At 38.3% G+C, this 23,445-nt stretch overlaps 1 protein-coding gene and 1 non-coding gene across 3 annotated transcripts in view; both read right to left on the bottom strand.

The window, feature by feature from the left end:
- Positions 1-23,445, bottom strand: part of Rnf220 (ring finger protein 220) — a 213,509-nt gene that overhangs the window by 155,099 nt on the left and 34,965 nt on the right. The gene's annotated exons all lie outside the window — the stretch shown is intronic.
- Positions 19,839-19,911, bottom strand: Trnaa-cgc (transfer RNA alanine (anticodon CGC)). The gene has a single exon. It is a non-coding gene; the product is annotated as a tRNA-Ala (tRNA).

Genomic DNA, 23,445 nt, shown 5'->3' with positions numbered 1-23,445 from the left:
CAGAGCCTAATCGGAGATTATTCCTACCACCTAGGTGAAACCTGTCAACATTCCCACCCTTGGAATGGTGGGCCCTGTCAACCTTTGCTCTGCAGAATTTTTAAATTTCTATGGATTGATGATTCCATGTGCCACCAATTCTTCCTCCATTTGAATGGAGTAGTTTATTGCCTTTATCCTGTACCTATTTATCACTGTATGTTGAAGAGGTACACAGTGATTTTTTTTTTTTAAGTTCTTAAGGTCTTCAGATCAAGAGAAACCATACCAAGATCCACACAGAGATTACAAGACCTTGGGCTTTAAATGGGTACCATGGTTGGATAATATCTGAAGGAGTCTTGGGATTATGGGTGAGTATATTTTGCAGGTGGGAGGAATATGTGTATTCAGGAAGAGGTGGACAGTGACAGATTAATTATTGTCCAAAAATATTTATTTCTCAGGCTACTTTTATGGAAAAGTGTACACCCCTTGACTTTTAGCTCAATTATATCATTATTGTGGTCAATGGTATATTAGCATATGTGACCCAACCATGGCCTTGAAATGTGCTTGTGTGGCAGGCCCTCCTGGAGAAAAGAACTCTCCCTAGGCAGCTCAAGCTGCAGAATGAATTTGCATGGATCAGACTTGAGCTCAACCTATTACAAGGACAGAGATGCCTGGCCAAGCTAGACTTAGAACAGTCCACCTACAAAGATGTGCGAGAAGTAAAGCCACTGTTATATGCAACGTACATTTATGTGTTTGTTACATAGCAATATCTGGCAGGTTTTTTTTTTTTTTCTTATTCTTCAAATGCAACAAGCACTTTATTGACTTGGGCTTGTTAAAATAACCTGCTCCTTCTTTTTGAACATTCCCTTGTTCATTGCAGGTTTTAACCTCAGATTTTAATTTAAATGAATTTCTTCAGAGACCACCTTATTATTCTAGATAGTTGTGCCATTTATTTCATAGCACTGGTCCCCATTTGCAACAGTAAATAGTTTTTGTTGACTTGTTTTCCCAATTGAACTAAACCTTAGAAGAAAGGGACCATGTTCATTTATTCACCAATGCATTCCTAAAATCTAGGTTTAAGACTAATGCATAGTAGATTGTCAGTAAATATTTACTGAATAGAGGAATTTTAAAGTGAGCGAATAAGCCGAGATATTGGGCAATACTTGCTTATGTCATGCCTGGTTGCATCTGGACCAGCAATATGACTGGGTCAAAGATACAGCTCAGGCCATCTGCTGTTTTTGCCAAGGCCAGAGCAAACTTCTTAATGAAGTTTGGTTGGCATATTTTATCTACCCCCAAAACACAAGCATACTCACAAAACACATGCATACACACAGAGCTTGAATCGAGGCTGTGGCAGAAACGTGAGGCCCAATGATATCATCTACCTGTTGGTTCCAAGCCCATCGACACCTTTTTCAAGTTACACCTAGCTTCCTTCCAGTAGCATTTGCAGCTACAAGGTCCCAGTGTCAGACTTCAAAATGTGTCTGAAGCCTCAAACTAAACACTGTGAGGCAAAGAGGGATTCAAGGGCATGGCGATCCTCTCATAGGTGAAGGGTAAAAAGAAAAACCAGGGCATGGATTCTGGAACAAGCCACCAAGCTCACCTACTTGTTTCGGGAGATTTGGCTTTTCCCAGCCCCCAGCAAGTTTCTTTAAATTAAGATCTTTGACTTTAAGCTCTATACTTTGCTATTTTATTTCCTTCTTCAAGACATTAAGCTTTTATGAAATGTTACATGTGAGTTACAGAAAGTTATGAAGCATAGAAAAGAGATGGACTTTCGTGAACCACCATCCAACTTAAGAACCAGAACAGGACCCACTCACAGTTGGCACTTCTTAGGTCCTCCTTCTAGATCCGGGAACCTGACCTTCCCACCCCACACACCTAACCATTGTCTCAGACTCTTCCCCCAGGTCCTTTCTTTCCTCCATAACTTGCCCAATTTGTATGTCCTTCCACAATATGTTGCTTAGTTTTGCTTCTTTTGGAACTTTATAAATGTATATATCTAAGTCTGTAGGTATTCTTCTGCAACTGGCTTTTTTCACTCAACATTATATTTCTAAGAGGATTTTTTGCATATATGGCTATAGTGCTTTCATTTTCACTGCCTTAAAGTATTCAATTATATTACTACGCTGCCATCTCTTTATCCATCCCCTGTTAGTGGAACTTTGGATCATCTACATGTTTTGTTTTATTGCCATGATGAACAACACTGATGGGAACATTCGTTTATACACATACCTTGGAGTACATGATCAAGAAATCCTTTAGGGGATATTTATAAGAATGGAACAGCTAAGTCATAGAATATATACATGATCGGGGTACAAGAAGGTAAGCTACGATGCATGAGGCCAGAGAGTTTTATCTGTCTTGTTCATTGCTTTATCCCCAGAGTAGATGACCTGATAGTTAATTGGTTGAATAAATGAAGATAATGCTACATTTCCCCAAAGTGATGATATCAATTTATAGTCTCAGTAGCCCTATCAGGTCCTACTTATTATAACTTTTCATATCAAACATAAATACCTCTTCCCCCATATCATTTGCTCATGTATACCACATTAAGCTTTTCCTTTTTCTGGGATGGCCATAGTGTCTGTGTGAACTAGGACAAGGTTAGCCACTCTAAGCCTCAATCTCCTTACTTGTAAAATGGGGATAGCAATACTTTTTTTCCATAAAGATTTAATACATTTAATAATGACACCCAATAAATGATAAATCCTATTACAGAGAAACCATATTGTTCAATGAATTGGTTAGTTAATCCGAAAAGTCCCATAAAGAAGAATATCATTAAAAAGAGATATATACTTACCTTGAACATTTTATTTTAACTTAAAATACATGAATATAGATTCATTCTCCAGCTTTTTGATGTAAAGCCAAGGCATGTGTCTGCTGACTGGCTTTCCAGATCTTTCCTGCATAAATCACACCCATAATACATTGTCTAGAATTTTAGTTTTTAGTGGGACAAGAACTTAAAGCAATCACACTTAGATTCCTAGATTGTCGTGATATTTTCTCCTTCATTGGTCTTACAGTTCTTCTAAGAGCAATTAGGGCTTAGACATTCGCTCGAATTTTCAACTTCGCTTTCACAGGAAAAAAATCTTTACAATTTTATATTGCTGAAGTTATAAAATATGTAATGAAATTAAACAATTACAACAATTACTCCTGACATAATGAGGCTTAGAAACAAGTATGGTCAAGTTCTGGTGCACATTCAAGATACCTGGTGAGGGTAGCTGCGAGAGGCCATTCTGTATAACAGCAAAATCGAGAGCCAAGAGTACATTGTGGGCGTCGGTTGACATGTTTTACACAGGACAGAGGGAGTGTTAGTTAACCTGGCAAATAAGCTAAGTGGAAGTTGGTTAAGATAAGCATGACATCATCATTCTCCATTGACATAGTTCCAGGGACCACACTCTCCTCTGCTAATATCTCTGAAAGAAATTATCTTCCAGGTGGGCTTGATTCATTGTTTTAAGTTTGCCCCTGGCCAGTAACAGACAGGGGAAGATAAAAACTCCCCAAGAAACAAAGTCTACTAAGTTGGAAGAGATTCTAAAATGTTTATCTATTGAAGGGTTTCTCTTGATTTCCAAGAGTGGCTTGTCCCTGATAAGCTGAGACAGGAACACAAACGGGGAGGAAAGTTCCACCTTAGACACTGTCCTCTGATGGGGCACAGCACTATGGAGAGGAAGAAGGTCTGACTTTAATTAGTCAGCCCATCACCCTCCTAAACTCCACTGCAACCAAAACAAACCAGGCAGTCCCATATGTCATAAGAATTAAAGGCATGGTTCCCACTTCCTAACGATGCTTTTACAGAAACCGTTCCACTGTAAAACTTTATGATTTGAATCTTTATAGCCGCCAGCAGAGCACATGTTCACTGCCTTAAATTATAACTTAATCACAATAGAAGCTGACTTTTCAGCCCTTTGCCGTCAAGAAGGGAGAGGGAAGGGGCCCAAGAGCAAACTGCCTCTATCCCTCCACCCTCTTGCCTCCTCCCAGGTTGGAAGCTCTGCCTACTGTAGTCCCAGGAGAGCAAAGGGGACAGGAGCGAGCATAAGGCTCACAGCCAGGAAGCCTAAAAGCAAGAGCCATGAACACAGACCTGTTCAGGCCTGATGAGTGACACTTAGGATAGCGTGAACGCTGCCAAGAAGCAAGGCAAGAAAGACTAGAGAAAGGAAAAGCAGACGGCATTTGAAGCCCGCCTCATCACTCCATTGGTCGAATGACGCATTTCCCTAACTTGGGTTGAGCATCCTCTATGGTTGGAGACTGGGGTGACAAAAAGGAAACAAAAGGAAAACCTCCTACTCCCCTCAGTTCAAAATGACAAACGCACAGAAGGTAGGGAGCGGAGTGACAGAAGATGTCAAACAAGAATGCTGAGACCAGATCCCCAAGTGCCTCCCGTGTCACACTAGGACATTTAAAAAAAAAATAGTGTGTATATATATATATATATATATATATATATATATATATATATATATAGTTGGACACAATACCTTTATTTATTTATTTTTATGTGGTGCTGAGGATCAAACCCAGCGCCTCACATGTACTAGGCCAGCACTCTACCAGTGAGTCACAACCCTAGCCCCACACTAGGACATGTTTATTTTATTACTTAGGAAATAGGGTAAACTTTTGAGCACCGGAGCAACATGAGGAGATAGTTTTTTAAAGACTCTTCATTCAAAGATACACAAATGGTCAAAAATTGAAAGGTCATCAATAGTCACTAGAGAATGTAAATCAAAACCACAGTGAGGGGCTGGGGCAATAGCTCAGTGGTAGAGCGCTTGCCTATCACATGTGAGGCCCTGGGTTCGATCCTCAGCACCACATACAAATGAATAAATAGAATAAAGGTATTAAAAAAATTCCTTCCTTAAAAAAAAAAACACACACATACACAGTGAGATGCCACTTCGTATTTACTAGAATGGCTAGATATAAAAACAAAACAAAAACAGGAAAAACAAGTGCTGCCCAGAATGTGGGGAAATTGGAATCTTGTACATGGCTTATGGGAATGATGAAAATGATACAGCATCCATGGAAAATAATTTGGCTACTCCTCTTCAAAATATTAAACTTAGTTACAATGTGACCTAGCAACTCACTTCTAGGTGTACAGAGAGTTGAAAACATAAGTCCACACAAAAACTTGTACAGTTATGTGAACAGCAGCATTATTCATAGTAGTTGAAAAGTGGAAACGACTATTTATCAACTGATGAATGGATAAAGAAAGTGTGGTATATTTGTATAATGGAATATTACTTAGCTATAAAGAAGAAAGTACTAAAACATGCTTCAGTAGTGGTAAAACTTAAAAACATGCCAAGTGAAAGAAAGACGATTTTATTTGTATGCAATAATCAGAATAGGCAAATCCATGAAGAGGGGTTGCCAGGCAATGGGGATGCAGGGAGAATTCAGAAACATAGGGTTTGTTGGGGTTGGGGGGTTGGAAACGTTCTGGAATTAGAGAATTGAGAGGGCTGAACCATAAACATTGTAAATATACTAAAAAAAATCAGTGATATGTACACTTAAAAATGATTGAAATGGTGAATTGCATGGGTTTTTTGCAAATACATATATATAATCTCTATCAAGAGAGGAGCAAGATTAACGGTCAGGGAGATGAGTTTAGAAACCTACTGAAATAATCAAGGCAAGCTATAATAAAAATGAGAAAGGGAAATCCAACAAATATCTGGTAAGTGCCTGAACTAAAATAGTAGTAGTGGGGACAATGAGGAAGAGAAAGATTCAAACATATTTAAGGAAAAAAAATCATATCTGGATGTTTGTCATGGGTGATCAGATAGGCAATGTTACCATTAATCAGAACAGGGAACAGAAAATGAGAAGTGGGTTGGAAGAAAAGCAGGACAAGTCTTTGGGGGACATGATAACTATATGCTTTTAATCAGATTATTAGTTGACAGAATAACACCTCCACTTCTTTATCTCCCATTTGTTAAAACAAATAATCAAGAAATTAATACCTACTATGTGCTTGGTAGAAACAGCTGGAAACAAATTTTTGGAGTTTGGTAGAGTTCTAAGCTGGACATAGATAATTAGGGATTCACAACATAGAAAGTGGATGGGGTTGTTTATGAAAATGGATAGAGGAATAAAGAAAGCTGACCACGATCCTCGAGGATGATGATCCTTTGGGGAAAAAAAAAGTAGATGTAGTATCATAAAAAAATGCATAATTCAAGGAAATATAGAGTTTGAAAGGGAAGAAATAGGCAACAATGCAAGATCTGGTGAGATAGCTGAAGGCATCCATGAGATTTGATAATTAGAAGCCAGGCAGCTGGCCTCAGGTGGAGTTGGGGAGGTCAACCTGGGCTGCACTGGGTCCGGGGATTCATGGGAGATAAAGAAGTGGAGGTGTTATTCTGTCAACTAATATTTACTGAGTGTCTGCTGTGTGTTAGATCATGATAGGGAGGAAATCCTTCTAGAGGGGTCTGGAAATAATGAAAGAACTAGAAGAGTAAACAGGAGGATACAAGCCATGGCAGGAGTTGGAAGGATAGGAGGGCATAGCCTAAAGGTGAAAAGTTTGAGGTTGATGTGTTTTAGTGAGAAGGTTCATGATGTGGTCATGGGACAGGCTGGTGGAGTGGCAATATAAGTCTTTAGAAATTAATAGGCCAAGTGACTATAAATGGGATCATCCCATCGACCCAACAAGAGATGGAATAAGAAAATAGACAAATGAATGGTGGGACAGTAAGAGCCTCAAAGAGGGGGAATTGTGTTTATCTTTGTTTATTTTCTTTTTCTTTTTTGCCAATAAATACACCTATATATTCCACTGACAGCGGTATTGTAGACGCTCCATAAATAAACACTGCCAACTGACTGATGTTCTCAAAAGCATCTCAGATCTGGCATGTTGTAAACTGTACTCTGATATTTCCTTCCAAATTTAGTTCTCTTGCATTGTTACCTGTCTTGGTGAACGGTACCATCATCTACCCAGCTGTGCACGCCAAAAGCTTAAGACACGTTATTGACATATTCCTTCTTCTCTTGTCACTGGGGGTCAAATCCATCATCGAGTCTTGTCTATTGCACTTTCCTCAACATCTCTCACTTGTGTCCAGATTGCTTGACCTTCGCTATCCTGATCTAAGCAACCATTGTCTTCTGTCAAGTCTGCTTCCTGACTCACCTGCACATGGCTCGCACCTCCCTGCAATCCATTCTCTACCCTGTCTTTGTCAGATGTCTCCTCCACCCTCCACCTATCTCACTTTCATCCGTGTTCCCAATCTTTTCCATCCTAGTCCTTGTCATGATCCCTGACATATAATTTTTCAAAGACGAGCATCATTTTGTAGATTCAACCTGCTCGTGGCCAATAAAATTTTTATGGCTTCTAGACCTTTTTATTATAGAAGAATTAGGATTAGTAAAGATTATTGTGGTTATAGGAGAATAAATCTTTAGTTGATGTAGATCGGGCCTCTGCTGTTGCCTCTGCCTACTAAGTATTTCCTTCCCTGGTTTAGCTAACTCCTACTCATCCTCCTCAACTCAGCTTTCCTAAAATTCCTGTCCAGGTCATATCCTACTCTTAGATGTCCATAGCATAATCTGCATAATTCTCCTTCATAGTTGCAATTTTACATTTGTTCGAAAAAAAAATTGATTAATATCTGTTTCCACGAGAAAGGGCTGTGCCTGACACACAGAAGGGACTCATAAATATTGATTGACTGAATGAATGCTATATTAATAAACTTGCTCCATGTTGATAAGTGACAGATCAGAAACCGTGTCCCAAGTGGAGATGTATTAGGTGGGAGGTTTAAAAAGTGAGCTCCAAGTTCCCTTTCATTTTTGAGGTCTCTGGCTTTTCTGGGTGAATTTCCATTCTTCTCCATTCCCTCCTTTCTTTAAGCTGGCCTGCTTGGCCTTATCAACACAACTCCATTTGGTTCCTAAATTGGAAGGAATTAGTTCCTTCAGACACAGTACTTTCCTTTACCGGACAATTGAAAGAAACTTCTCATCAACCTTAATAATCAGACATTTATTCTATACTTAAACACATCTAATAATAGAGTCCAACTCATCTCCAAAGGATTCTTTCTGTTTTTCCTTTTCTCTAATAACATAAAAATTTAATACTTTTTTCACATGACCATTGGCCATGTGTATTTATTTATTCCTGAAACTAGTGCTTTTATTCCTTTTTTTTCTCTCTCTCTCTCTTAATTTTTAAAAACTGATTTATAAACTCTTGGCAGATTAAAGAAATTAACCTTTTGTCAAATTATGTGGCAAATGTTCTCCAGTTTGTTGCTGATCTTTTGATATTGTTTTTGGCATCTAAACAATTCTATTATATATAGAACAAAATTTTAAAAATATGAAAAGAATATATAATGAACTACAAAGTTTCCTTTCATCCTTGTTCTCCATCTCAGTCCTCCTCAAAAGCAAGGGCTATTCAGTTTCTTGTATATATTTCCAGAGCTTGTCTAAGCAGTAACAACAGACATGCGTAGCTTGTTTTCCTCCCCAACGCCCACAAAAGGTAGCTCTGTACTCTGCTTCTGTACCTTGCCTTTTCACTTACAACACAGGTATATTGGAGACCTTTCTGTCAGTACATAAAGAGCTGATAGATACTGCCAAATTGCCCTCCATGGAGGTTGAACCAATTTACACTCAGATCAGCAGTGTATGTGAATGTCTCATTCCACAGCTTTCACTAGTACCATGTTAAAACCCTTTTTGATCTCTACCAACAGTAAAAGCAAAAAAAAAAAAAAAAAAAAGAAGAAGAAGAAGAAAGAAAGAAAAGCATGGTTTTCTCTAAGAATACATTTGAGCATCATATCATAGATTTAATGTGTTATGGCCATTCAAAATTTTTTATGGCTTCTAAACTTTTCCATTTGGGCAGAATTAGGATTAAGAAGGATTATTGCAATTATGGTAGAAAAAAAATCTTTAGTTAGATTTAGTCACCTGCTTGCCCACTGGTACAGCAGTGGAGGGTTTGAGCTTTATCCTTCTTTTTATCAGTCACACATCTGTGACTCAGGATATACAAAAGTAGTGCAGAAAGAGTATGAGCTTTAATGTTATGCGGACTTAAATTGGAATGCCATCTTCCTCCTTTGCCTTTTCTTTTCATATTAACTTATTGAAGTTTTACTATGTGTCAGACCCAGTACAAGATGCTGGAGATTCGAAGACCAAAAAAAAAAAAAAACCACAACCATCTACCACAGTTCCTGCCATCCAGGAGCTCTCATATAATGAAGGAGCCAGCGCATAAACCAGAAAGTGTAATGCAAAATAGATAACAATAATGATGATGTGGATGCCGATGAGATACTGATAATAGTTGGCAGCTCTGTGGATGATGAATTGGGAAATGACGAGACCAGAGACAAGGAGAGCAGTTAGCAGGCTGTAGCAGCCATCTCAGCAAGCAGTTCAGTGAGAATGAAGAAGAGGAATCAGATTCTAGATATAATGAGGCAAAAGAAGTAAGACAGTGGTTTTGATAAGAGCAGGGAACAAGGACAGACTGCAGGGAGTTGAGGATGTGACTGAGAATTGAGGAAAGCTGCTGCTTGTTTTATATGGCAGCTCTTGTGGCATATTAGATATTTGTTCATGAATCATCCACTCCCTCTATTCTTCCACTGCCATCTTCCCTGCCCCCACTGATGTGCCTGGCCCATAAGAATTGCTTTGTCTTCAAAGCAGAACAGAGTGACTTTTCTACTGCTTGACTTTAGACTTAGCCAGTGACCTTCTTCAACCAATGGAATGTTAGCAGACATCAGGCAAGTAGAGGCTCAAAATGTGCATGCAAAGTTGATCTTGGTCTGTTGGGTTTCCACCTTCCACCATGAGAAGAGTATGCTTCTGGTAGCTGCTGGTTCAAAACAATAAAGGACACAGAGCAGACCTGGACCTAACCCACAGTTTGGAGCCAAGCCCAACTGAGCCTGGCCTAGATCAGCTGCATCTCAGCTGATCCACATACCTCCGCACTTCAGAAATAGATACTCACCACCTAATGGCATGGAGTTTTGAGTAGGTTTGTTATACAATGTTGTTGGAGCACGAGCTACTGATATAGATCTCCAACAGCAATATCTCTTCTCTAAGCTAAATTCCTCCACTTCTTTCAACTGTTCATCATGACTTCTCCTTTCTTAGTTCTGCCAGATTGCTCTGCAAGATATCCCAACTGGAACCAATTAGGAAGCACTCCCCCAAAGAGTCATCAAATTAGAATTCTGCACACATATGACCCTCTTTCCTTCAACTCTGCCTCTATTCTAGAGGCAGCCATATGGCAAAGGAAGAAGGAATCTGTCCCTGGGGTTTGGACTCTAGAATGAAAAGACTTAGTGAGATTAAAACTCAAGCTCCCCCCACCCCCAATAAGTGAATCAGAAGGGAGTGGTCCTCAGCATCTTGTGAATTCTGGAAACTCAACTTATTCTATAAACCAAAAAAGGATTTCAGGAAACATCAAAAATGTCAATATGGATGCCAATCATGCACCAAGTGTCTATAGCTGATACTCGAAAGAAAATACTGCTGCTTTATATTCAAGACCACACAAAGCCTTTAGGAAGGTAAAGGCAAGATATGGGGCTGATCCATATTTTGTGGAATCTGAAATTGAGCATTTATAACTTTAAGGATTCTCTTAAAAAAAAAAAAGAAACAAACAAAATTACAAATGTAAAATTAGGTTCAAAGCAAATATTTATTAGAATGACAAATGATGTCATAACAAATTAACAGAATTTTAAAGTTGAGGAACATCATAAAAACTTTTTAATAACATTTTTAAAAATAATTGTCTGATATGCCTCTAAATGTTTATTTACTACATTTGGGGGGATGCAGATTCTGACTCTTCATATGAACAATAATTTTGAAGTATCATTTTCTACAAAGAAAATAGAAATTCAGTCCTTTCTGTACCACTATTGACCAAAATGTGTTTATTATTTTTAGTTTTGAGATGTTTCTTTCAACTTCAAATCTCCTTACTTCTTAGGATTATATGAAATTTGGGGAAATCTCTAGCAGGTTTTGCTCATATGGGAGTTGTAATATTTCAGGGCATTTCAAGTTTTTCTAAATACTCTTGAACTTCATTGACACTTACTGATTTATTACTGGTGTCCTAATTAGAGCAACATATTATAAGTTTTATGTGATTTTTGGCAATGTTAGTAATTAGATATGTGTAAAATGCATTCGTTATTAGAAGTATTGCTATAGGTTTGTGCCCTATATACATAGAAATTTTTAAAAATTCTATTTCATGTGAGTCCCTTTAAAAAAGAAAAAATATATATGCTACATTTATAGTTCTATACACTGCATAAAAAAACATCTTCCAGATAGGTGAGGTTTCATTTTGACCAGGCATTAGTAAGAACCAAAATTTCCACTGACAATTTTACATGTGTGATGACAAGTTTCTGAAACCATCCATTTTTAAGCCTTGTTTCTGTTCCATTGCCAGGTGTCACAGGACACATGTGTGACCACGTAAAAATATTGTTAAGGCCCTTCCCAGGGTCTTGAATGGAATCCATGTAAGTAAAAGACCCTTAAGCTTAGATCAGTTTCAGAGATGGTCCACTTCCAGGTGGATAAAAATCCCAGCTTTAGGGCTGAGGATGTAGCTCCGTGGTACAAATTCCATTTGCCTGGAATGTGTGAGGCCCTGGGTTCAAGACCCAAGACCACCACTACCAAAAAAAAAAAAATCAGCTTTACTTTTTCTTGGTTTAAGCACCATCAATAGACAGCATTACTTGTTTTGTTTTTCCTACATTACACAAACATTTAGTGAATACTGACTAGGTACTAGGCACTAGGGATAGTGCTAAAATGAATACAGTCCCTGTCCTCATGAGCTTATGCTTTAGCCAAAAGATAGACGAATATCAATCAAATAAAGAGCCACACTTTAGTGGAAGGTGACAAGAAGATTTCTTTGGGGTTGTTCCTGTTGTGCCCAAACCAAACCAATTCTTGAGATTTGCTGACATGAGAGGGACAAGCTGGGAATGCGAGGAACCACTGGAGAAAGACCCCGTAGAAGCAGGTCTCTTCTGACCTGTGGCTCCCCCAGGGTTCAGCATCTAGTATTGTGCTCCATGCCCGCCCCAGTCTGCTCTGGACCTCTGCCTCTGCCCCTTCAGACTTGGAATTGCTGGTGTGTGAGGCTGGCAATGGCCAACTGAACATCGGCTGGGGAACCCAGGACCCAAAGTCTGGCAAAGGAAGCCACAGATGCTGGTCCAAGGAGACTGAAGTAAGACTACTTCTCACCCTAACAAAAAATTGGGAATTGGACCGGGATTGTGTCTCAGTGGTAGAGCACTTGCCTAGCATGCGTGAGGCACTAGGTTCGATCCTGGCACCACATTAAAAAAATAACAATAATAAATAATAAAACAAATAAAATAAAGGTATTGTGTCCATCTACAACTAAAAAAATATTTTTTAAAAAAATTGGGAATTGTGAATTCCCTCAATGAACACCACGGAGAGGCTGTGATCTCCCATCACACCTTGCCCTTCTTTCCCACCTTATACAAAGTTAGCCTATTGACATTTCTCTAATCCTCTTTTCAACCAAGCATCTTGAGAGAATTGTCTTCGCTCATTTCCTCCCACTTCCTATTTCCAATTTACTATCAATCCATAGCACTCCAGCCTTTGCTGTTGAAACTGCGACTACTAAGTGTTATGGGTGCTGTCGCCGCCCTGCCCTTACTACTTCAGTGAACACCAGACTTCCAGCCATTAGTACCTGCATCTATTTGCCCGAGGGCTTTCTCTTACAGCCAGGATCATCTTTGCTGCCCAAGCAGGTGACGGGAAATGTCAGTGAATTAATGCCTTCCCTCAGCAGCCCTCAACCAATGACCTGAAAAAAAAATTGTTATATAAATAACCCACCTCCCTCAGCCCTCCAGAGGGTAACCATGAGGTGAATGCTCTGCACAAAACACTCCAGAACTCTTCCAATGGGATTAAGCTCAACTGTCCACAGTTGTTGGTGACTGAATTCACCCTTGATTGGCTGTTCCACCTCTCCTTGTTTCATATCCCTTACCCACAAATCACTCCCCATTATTCTTTTATCTACCCAATAAAGGAATCCTTGTCTCAGCTTCTGCTTCTAGGAAACCCCAAAGTAAGCACCAAGCTCACCAATGATTTGATTGTTTCAGTCCTAATCAACCAATCAGTTAACAAATGTGCATTGAGCATCTACTAGGTGCCAGGCATTGCCTCACCTTGCCTCCCTCTTTGTTACATTGGGTACCAGTACCCACTCCTTCTTGCAGCTCTCCTTCTTTGGGCTTAGGCCTCCTTGCATGTGGATGTTCCCTCTTTCATCCGCAGCTCCCACGCCATGACCCTCATACAGTGGTGCCATGTTCTCAGCTCAGCCATTGCTCCTCCCTCTCTATGTGCCTTTCTTTGGAGATGTGACTTACTTGCAAAGGATCAAATCCAACTTACTCATTGAAGATTTCTAAGTCTTTTTACCATCTTTTACTTTGTCTCCTGAGTTTCAGATTTTTTTTCCAACTACCTATTGGTCACCCTTGCTAAGTTTCCTCGAATTTAATACATGCCATGTTTGGGGGTTTATCTGACAGGTTCTGTGTAAGGACAAGTCTGTAAAGAAATGGTGTAGAAGATATTAACAAGAGATAAGTTCAAAGTGATGGATCTTGAGATGTAGGTTCACCAGGAAAGGAGGTACTTCTGGGAGTAGGCTGAGAAGATGGCAAAAACATACAAGAGTCTAAGGCGGTGCTGGATTATTCAACAGGTAAACACATACTTGGGGCATCGGCAAAGCAAAGTGAACTCCCATTAACATCTCCTTAGAAAATTCTTGAAACAAATTTAAAAAGCACCAAAATAGTCACCGTGGGAAAATCAGAAGTTTATTGAACTTCCTTATACTTATTTTACAAGTTAGTATTATTATTATTAAGTTACTTAAGGGAACATTCTCTTTTTTGGTGCTCAGGGAGAATTAAAAATCTGGTCTGTGCCTGGGAGTTCATGAGATTCAAGCATAGCTGTAGTAGGAGCAAGAGAGAGAGGAAGCTGGAGGGACACAGGTTGTCATCCAGGGGTGAATGCTGTCCTCTTTCTGTACCAACCTACTGGGCTAGCTGGAATTTATTCCTACAGTAACACATACTCATCAGGGGCCACGGCACCCAGAATGTTCCTAGCTGTAGGCCATACGTTGCATGGCCACATTCTTCTGCCCAGCTAGTGTAAGTCATTGTCATGATTCCAAAATGTTTATATTTCCATGGCAGTAGTTACTGTGTTTACATAATTTAATTAAATATGATGTAAGCCAATAGTGCAAAAAGAAGGAGAATTATTGTTCTTACAAACACCAAATGCTCTGGGAAAACTTAGTAAAGGTAAATATCTTTTTAAAATGCTGTTGATTGGGTGGGGATAACTGGAAACCAGCTATCATTTATTGAAGGTTTAGTATGTGTCAGTCACCACATTAAACCTTTACATAAAATACTTATTTGATCCTCACAGTAACTCTCTGACATGGGTACTGAGGAAACTGAGGCCCAGAGAAGCTAAGCACCTTGCTCATGTTAGATGGTGCATGCTCGATTTGAACCAGGGCAGTCTGGCTCAAGAGATTGTTGTTTTTGTTTTTGTTTTTTTGTAGTGGGGATTGAACCCAGGGACACTTAACCACTGAGCCAAATCCCCAGTCCTTTTTTGTATTTTATTTAGAGACAGGGTCTCACTGAGTTGCTTAATGACTCACTAAGTTGCTGAGGTTGGCTTTGAACACATGATCCTCCTGTCTCAGCTTCCCAAGCCGCCGGGATTACAGGCATGTGCTGCTGCAGCCAGCAAAACTGTACTAGCTCTTAATTGTTACACTATCATGTGAAAAAAATGGGAAAAAAAAAAAACTAACAATGAAGTCTATGCTGAAGTTTCCTGTTCTATTTTAAAGAAGTTGAATCTGAAATCCATAGACATTGGATATGGATGCAGTTTTTCAAGAATCCAGGACTCCACCCTTAAGGAAAGACCCCTGTCCTCTACTCAAAAATTAGTAAGTAGCTGAGCATTTAGAATAAAATGTTCCAAGTATATATGTAGCACTTTCTGTATTTCTTACTTTAACAAAGTGACTTTGATTAACTTAGTGGCAAATCTGAATGAATAAGTTAAGGCTTCTCTACTTGAGAATTTAAAAGTTTAGACATGACATAGCCAAAGCTATAGATGAAGAAACAATTATCTTTCTAAAGCGTAATCTGAATATACCACTCACACTCCCTTGATTTTAAACCTTTGATTTCCACACCTACCCCTACTCCCAACTAGGAAGAAATCCAAGGTTACGAATGGGATCCTGCCTACAGCTTCAATCTTATTGGGAAGAGGCCAGTCCCTCTTTGCCTTTATTTCTAGTCATTTGATAATTACCCATTGTCCTGTCATGCTTCTGTAGCTTTGCATGTATCATTTTTTTTCTAGAATTCTCTTTACTTTCTCCTCCAACTGGGGAAAACTTACTCATAATTTTTCTTCATTAATTTATTCAGCAAACAATTCCAGGCACTTATTTGTATGAACAGTGAGACACACACACACACACACACACACACAATGTCCTCATTGAAATGTTATGATAAACTATATTTTTTTCTTCAAAGCATTTATCACAATTTACTATTTTATGTTAGGTTTTGTGTTCATTTGCTTAATGTTTGAGGAAAAAGGGAAGAAAGTGTAGATACGTGTTGCTATGAGAGTACATGTTGCTTGCAGGGAGAAGGAAATGGTCAGGAACATTGAGGAATTCATACTGGGGCTGAGATCTGCAGGATATGCGGGCTTACCTGGGCAAAGCAGGTTGGAGGTGGGGATGCTTAGGGGAAAATGGGTCTGGTGGGAGGGCATGTGTTACAGACCAAGGGAATAGCAAGTACCAAGATACTAAAGCCAAAGGAGGGGAGACAGGTTTAAGAAACTCAAAGAAGGCCACTCTGGATTGCAGAGTGTCCTGCTTTGACTAGAGGATGAGGTCAGATCCTGCAGGGCTCCAGAGGTCATGTGAATTCAATTTTATCTTTATCAGAAAAGCAAAAGGAAGCCATGGGTGAGACTTAAGCAAGGAAATAATGTTTTCAGGTGTATGATTTTTAAAACTCCTTCCAAGCCATTCATGGTGGTGCATGCCTATAACCACAACGACTTCGGAGGCTAAGGCAGGAGGATCTCAAATTCAACCCCAGCTTGAGCAACTTAGCAAGATCCTATCTCCCAGCCTCAGCAACTTAGCAAGACCCTGTCTCAAAATAAAAAATAAAAAGAACTGGGGATGTAGCTCAGTGGTAGAGCACCCCTGGGTTCAATGCCCAGTACAAAAACACCAATACAAATAAACAAAAATCTTTCTGTTCCCATGTGGGGAACAAAGGGTGAGTGTGACAATCGTCACTCCTCTCTTAAGCCTTCCTTGTTCCCAGTGGCAATGGATCCATTTTGGGATAAAACTTTCTCCCACAGGCTCCTACCAAATTTAGGAAGCTCCTTGAGGGCAGGGACTTGGTCTGTTCAATTTACATCCCCAATGTCTAATAGCTTCCAGCACTTAGTAGGTTCCTAATAAATGTTACTTAAATAGTGCACCTGTATTATGTCATTTCTCACACTACCCCATTTTCTTATGAAGTATCTCAACTCCGTGGTTTCCCAGGACTGTGATGATCTTTCTCGTGAGGGAAGGACTGAAGTCATAGTTAACGCAATGTTAAAGTTGTGGACAAAATTCATATTGTCTAAAAGGAGGAGACATTTGTCTAGGTAACAGATTTTTTTTTTCCTTGTCCTACACCATGTAACAACCTTACTTCATTATAAGGCTATTGGATCCTTGGCAACCAAATAATTCCACAAGTTCTGTAGAGGAAAGGAATTCCATTCTCTCCTAAACTAAACACCTCCAGAGTCTAATGGCAATTGTCTGGACTTGGATTACCTAACAGTCTTTGTGTTCTTTCCCATTGAAGATCTTAGGATATTTCTCCAAATTAAAAGGAAACTTATTTTGGAAATATGACACTCCACCCATATGTACACTAGAATGACAAGATCTCAAGGCTGGAAAAGTTCTTCAGAGTCATTTAATCAACCCCTCATCATCCCCATTCAAAATTTAAATTCTGGGCTGGAGTTGTGGCTCAGTGTTAACGTACTTGCCCAGCATGTGTGAGGCACTGGGTTCGAGTCTCTGCACCACATATAAATAAATGAATAAAATAAAGCCCATCCACAACCAAAAATACATATAAAAATTTTTAAAAATTAAATTCCCTTAGGAACTTTCCTTGCTTCTCTGTCTAGCTGTCTAGCCTCAGGGTTTGGCTGTCTAGCCTCAGGGTTCCTGAGACAAGCTCAGGTATCAGCCAGACAGACAGCAGGTACTAGAACTGGAGAACTCAGGTCACCCTGGCTCTTTGCTAGTTCCTATGCTTATTCTCAAAACAATTTCTCTATTAGGTTTATATAGTTCTGTATAGAATTTTCTGACTAGTCAATTGTCTATCCTCTTGCCAAGTCCTCTCCTTACTCTAGACCCTTAGTTTTCAGAACTATTTTTCCTTCCCAATTTATTCATCTTTCCATATTGTTCTGTCTCCATTTCTTGCAACCTACTCAAAATATCAAACACCTTAATTAATTATAGTCAATTCATCAAATATTTTTTGAATCCCCACTACATTTCTCCCATCCCACCCATTTGTCCTTCCTTTGAGAGCACCAGGAGTCTGGCAGCAAGACTCCCACCTCAGTCTCACTGCCAGCTCTATCTCCAGCCTGTCTCCTTTCCCCAAACCCTTCCCCCATAACAGTCACCTTTTTCTGTAGCTGACAATGGCTCACCTTTCTAATTCAAACTAAATCTTGGTGCCACAGACTTTCAGGATCAGCATTAGAGGTTCCAGGCCCACCTCTCTCTACCTACTGTCCTCAAGGCCCCATGCTCTTTCTAGGCCACCATTACATCATGGTGTTCCAGGGTAGCACTCACCATGCCCCATTTATGCAACATTATGTTTTCATTTCTTTTCTTCCCCTTCTTTTACTCTCCTTTCTTAAGTTTTCCGTTTTTCTCTTCTGCCTCCTATGACCCCTTTGGGATCTTATTTAGGAAAACTTTTTAGTATCATCTTGATCCCTCATCTCCCAAGTCCTGTCACTGAGGTGTCCTTCCTGGCACTTGGTGCCTGCAGCACTGTGGTGTGCCCTATGCCCTCACTAGGATGAACTTCAATGAGGAGACCAAACTCACATCCTTGAGAAAGAAATTTGAAGCAAAAGAAAGAACAACAGAAATAAAAATCTAGGAAACATAGAATAAGAAAACAATATGGCAGTTGCTTAAAAAGTCAACATACTTACCATGTGACCCAGCACTTCCCTCCTAGATCTTTACTTGAAAACTTATGTTTGCACAAAAACTTGTTCACAGATGTTTATAGTAGCTTTATTCATAATCATCCCAAACTGGAAACAACCCAAATGTTCAACTGGTGGATGAATAAATAAACTCTAGTGCATCCATACAATGGAATACTACTTAGAGATAAAAGTAATAAACTACTAAAATAGAAAGCAAGATTCCAGGAGCTAAGGACAAAACGAAATGAGGAGCCAGGTACAGTGAGTGGCACATGACTGTAATCCCAGTGGCTCAGGAGGCTGAGGCAGGAGGATCGAGAGTTCAAAGCCAGCCTTAGCAAAAGTGAGGTACTAAGCAACTCAGTGAGACCCTGTCTCTAAATAAAATACAAAATAGGGCTGGGGATATGGCTCAGTGGTCGAGTGCCTCGGAGTTCAATCCCTGGTACCAAACAAATAAATAATTTAAAAAAGGAAATGAGGAAATTTTTTAGGGAGTCTATATCCTGATTATGGTGGTGCTGACATGATTGTATGCATTTGTCAAAACTTATAGACATGAGGTCTGGAGATATAGCTCAGTTGGTAGAGTATTTGCCTCATATGCACAAAGCCCTGGGTTCAATCCCAGCACCACACACACTCACACAAAAGTACACCGTCAAGAATAAGTGTTACTATAGTAGTTATACCCTGATAAATTTGACTTTAAAATATACCCCCTAAAATTAAAAAATAGTAATAAAGACAAATTTAGAAACAAGCAAAAAACAAGAAGCTAGGTCAATCATACTAAAAATATCCTTTAAAATACACCAACAAGGGGCTGGGATGTGGCTCAAGCGATAGCGCGCTCCCCTGGCATGCGTGCGGCCTGGGTTCGATCCTCAGCACCACATACAAACAAAGATGTTGTGTCCGCCGATAACTAAAAAATAAATATTAAAATTCTCTCTCTCTCTCTCTCTTTAAAAAAAAATAAGTAAATAAATAAAATAAAATACACTAACAACAGCAGTAAAACAGACAAATCTTTGGCAAATTCAAATGAGAATAAAAGAAAACACATGGGTAGACAATTTAGAAATTAAAAAGGGGATTTAATTCTTGATACAAATAAAATGTAAAAAAAATACAACTTTATACTTTTTTTCTTAATTTTATCTGTTTTTTTTTAATATTTATTTTTTAGTTGTAATTGGACACAATATCTTTGTTTTTACTTATTTACTTTTATGTGGTGCTGAGGATCGAACCCAGGGTCTCGCACTTGCGAGGCGAGCGCTCTACCACTGAGCCACAACCCCAGCCCTACAACTTTATACTTTAAAAATGAAAATGTATATGAAATTGCACAAATTTATAGGTAATTATAATTTACAAATTGACTAAGGCTGGGAATGGTGACCCTCACCTGAGGTCTCTGAGATAGGAGGATCACTTGAGCCTATAAGCTCAAGACCAGCCTAGGCAACATAGTGTGACTCTCGTTCAACAAAACAAAACACATTGACCTAATAAGAGATATAAAACCTGAGTAAACCAATAACCATAGGGAAAATTGAATCAATAGGCAAAGATATACTACTCCAAAACACATCAGTTCCAAATGATTTCCAAATGAGTTCTACCTTCAAGACATACGTAAAATCTATGTTATTACTACATAGAAAAAAATGGGAAATTTACAACTCATTTTGCTAGACCAGCACTTCTCAAAGTGCATTCTAGGGATCCTTAAAGATCCCCAACACTTTTCTGGAAGTCTACAAGGTCCAAATTATTTTTATAACAATACTAAGATACTTTGATCTTTTTACTCTCTTTCTCTCACACTGCACAGTGGAATTTTCCAGAGGTTAACTGGATGCTCCCTGATGAGTCATTGCTCTGCCAACTAAAGAAATGCATGCTTGTGTTTTAAAGTTTTCTTCATTTTAGTTTCTAATATGAATAGGTAACTCACATAAAGTTCTTTGAAGATCCTAAATAAATTTTGGGAAGGCAAATGGGACCTAAGACCAAAAAGGTCTGAGAACCAATGTACTGAACGAATATTGCTCCAATATGAAAAACAGAGAAAAACAGCTGCTAAGGTTTGAGCATGTCCCCCCAAAGTTCCCACCTGTTAGAAATGTAATCCCTCAAAGCCTGCTGGGAGGCGGGGCCTAGTGAGATGTGACTGGGATGGGGCCCTCAGGAATGGATTAATGCCTTTCTCCTGTAAATGAGTTCTTGATTTTATAGAACTGGGTTAGTTACCAGGAGAGCAGATTGTTGTAAAGCAAGTCAACTCTTCACTTTTTTCACTTTTTCTTTCACCTGCTTCCCTTCTGCTTTCTACCATCAGCCGGAGCAGCATCTCATCAGTAGTAGCTAAACAGAAGTTGGCAACAGTTAGACTTCTCAGCCTCCAGAACCATAAGCCAAAATACACTCTTTTTTTCTTTAATAAATTACTCAGTCTCAAGTACTCTGTTACAGCAACAGAAAATGAACTAAGACAATAGCACAAATAAAATTATCAGCTTATTTAAGAACATAAATACACATTTCTTAGACTGAATTGTTCTTAAAATAACAATTTTTGTGACCAGATAAGATTTAATCCAGAAATGTAAGGGCTGTTCTATATTTGGAAATCTATTAATATAACTAATTGGTAGATAGGCATTAATAGGCACAGGATCACAAGTTAGAGGCCAGTCCCAGCAACTTAGTGAGGCCCTAAGCAACTTAATGAGACTGTATCTCAAAATTAAAAATAAAAAGGGTTGGGGATATGGCTCAGTGGTTTAAGTGTCCCTGGGTTCATTCCCTGGTACGTAGTACCATAAATACATACATACATACATACATATATAAATACGAATTTAAAAGCCAAAACAAAAAATTAAAAATTCTTAGCAAACCAATAATTGAAGAAAATTTATTTCATTTGAGGAAGAGCAGTCATCATTCCTATTAAAGTTAGGAACAAGACAAAGATGTCTGTTTTCATGGTTATCATTGCAACTACTAAATATGGCACTGGAGGTCCTACCTAATGCAATAAGACAAGAAAAAGAAATGGAAGTATTACAAAGGAAGACATAAGGCTACCTCTACAAGTAATTTGATTTTCAATTTAGACAATCTAAGAAACTGTAAAAATCCAAGAACTATAAAAATTCAAAACTAATACTAAACTTTATTAAAGACTTGATAAAAGATCAACAATAAAAAAATCAATCCTTTTCTTATTCACCAACTACAACCAAATGGAAAAAATGCAATGGAAAGTATCTCATTGATAATAGAAACTGTAAAATACATGTGGCTAAACTCATCAGTATGTCCAAGATTTATACTAAAATGTAAATTTTATTGAGAGACATTAAAAGAAGAAGAAAAGAAATGAAGAATATGTCGTGTTCCTGGATGAGACTCAAATTAAACAATAAATTTAATGAAATTCTAATCAAAATAGTTTTAGGTCTTTTATAGAACAGGGAAAAATTATTCTGCAGTTCACCTGCAAGAAGAAATGTACAAAAGGAATCCATAAAAATCAGAAGAACAAAAAATAATGTGACAAAGAAAAAAAGAAAAAAGGTCAACTATTCAGATTTTTGGCTCCATAAAGTATAAAAGTCTCCTATAATGCTATACTAATTGCAACAGCCTTGTGTTTGCACAAAAATGACCCCAAGCCCTCCCCCCAAAAAAGTCAAAGGAGCAGAATTGAGAAGCAGCCCCATATATAATCTGGCATTTCAAACCACTAGAAATTGTGTTGGGATAGTTGGAAATTCTCTTGGGAAAAAAATAGTAATTCAGATTATAGATAAAAATACATTTTATTTGTATAAAAGATCAATCTCAGAAAATAAAGCAATCAAAGAATGGAGAGGAAGAAATTAATATAAAAAATCTGGGCAATAAGCATACTCTTCCTAAGCAAAACACAAAACTCCAAAAGCCATAGTAGAAGATTAGCAGATTTACTAGATAGGAATCAAAATCCTCCGGATTATGTAAAATAATGTAAATAAAGAAAAGCAATAGGCTAAGAAAAAATATTTTCAACATATTTAACAGAGAAAGAATGTTACATTATGATTAATGTAACAGAGAATGCTTGAAAATCAAAAATAAAATGATGGGCTAGGGCTATAGCTCAGTGGCAGAGCGTTTGCCTCATACCTGTGAGGCACTGGGTTCGATCCTCAGCACCACATAAAAATTAACAAATAAAGGCATGCTGTCCATCTACACCTACAAAAAAAAAAAAAAAAAAAGACAATCTAATAGAGAAATATAATCTGTAACAGAACAAATAATATAAATAGGCAATTGGCATAAACATATAAATGATCAATAAATATATAAAAGCATGTTCAATTTCACTAGTAACCACAGATATATGTTTATGAAAGAATAATACAGCATTTTTTTTTACTCATTAGAGTTGCAAAACTAGAGGACTGATAATATTCAGTGTTGGTGAGATAAGTAACAATTATTCTCATTACATAAGTTAATATTCTCATTCATTGTTGGGTGGGACTGTAAGTGTATACAGTCTTTTTGAAGGATAATGTAGCACAGTCTAAAAAATTTTAAGTTCTCACAGCCTTTAACTAACTACTTTCACTTCTAGAAATTTGCTTGCAGAATGAATTGGACATGTCTATAAAAAGAGATGTATAAAAAGTTGAGCATTGATTGCAAAAGGGAAAAGGGGGAAGTGGAACCAAAAGGCTTCCAACAGAGAAACTACTAAACAAATTGTGGTAAGTTACAAAATAGGGAATACTATTTAGGAGTTAAAAAGAATAAGGTAATTTTATTTTGTATTGA

Source organism: Marmota flaviventris, chromosome 10 (genome assembly GCF_047511675.1).
Source record: "Marmota flaviventris isolate mMarFla1 chromosome 10, mMarFla1.hap1, whole genome shotgun sequence".
Lineage (NCBI taxonomy): Eukaryota > Metazoa > Chordata > Mammalia > Rodentia > Sciuridae > Marmota > Marmota flaviventris.
The sequence above is the reverse complement of the archived record's forward strand: the minus strand, read 5'-3'. Positions and strand labels throughout refer to the sequence as shown.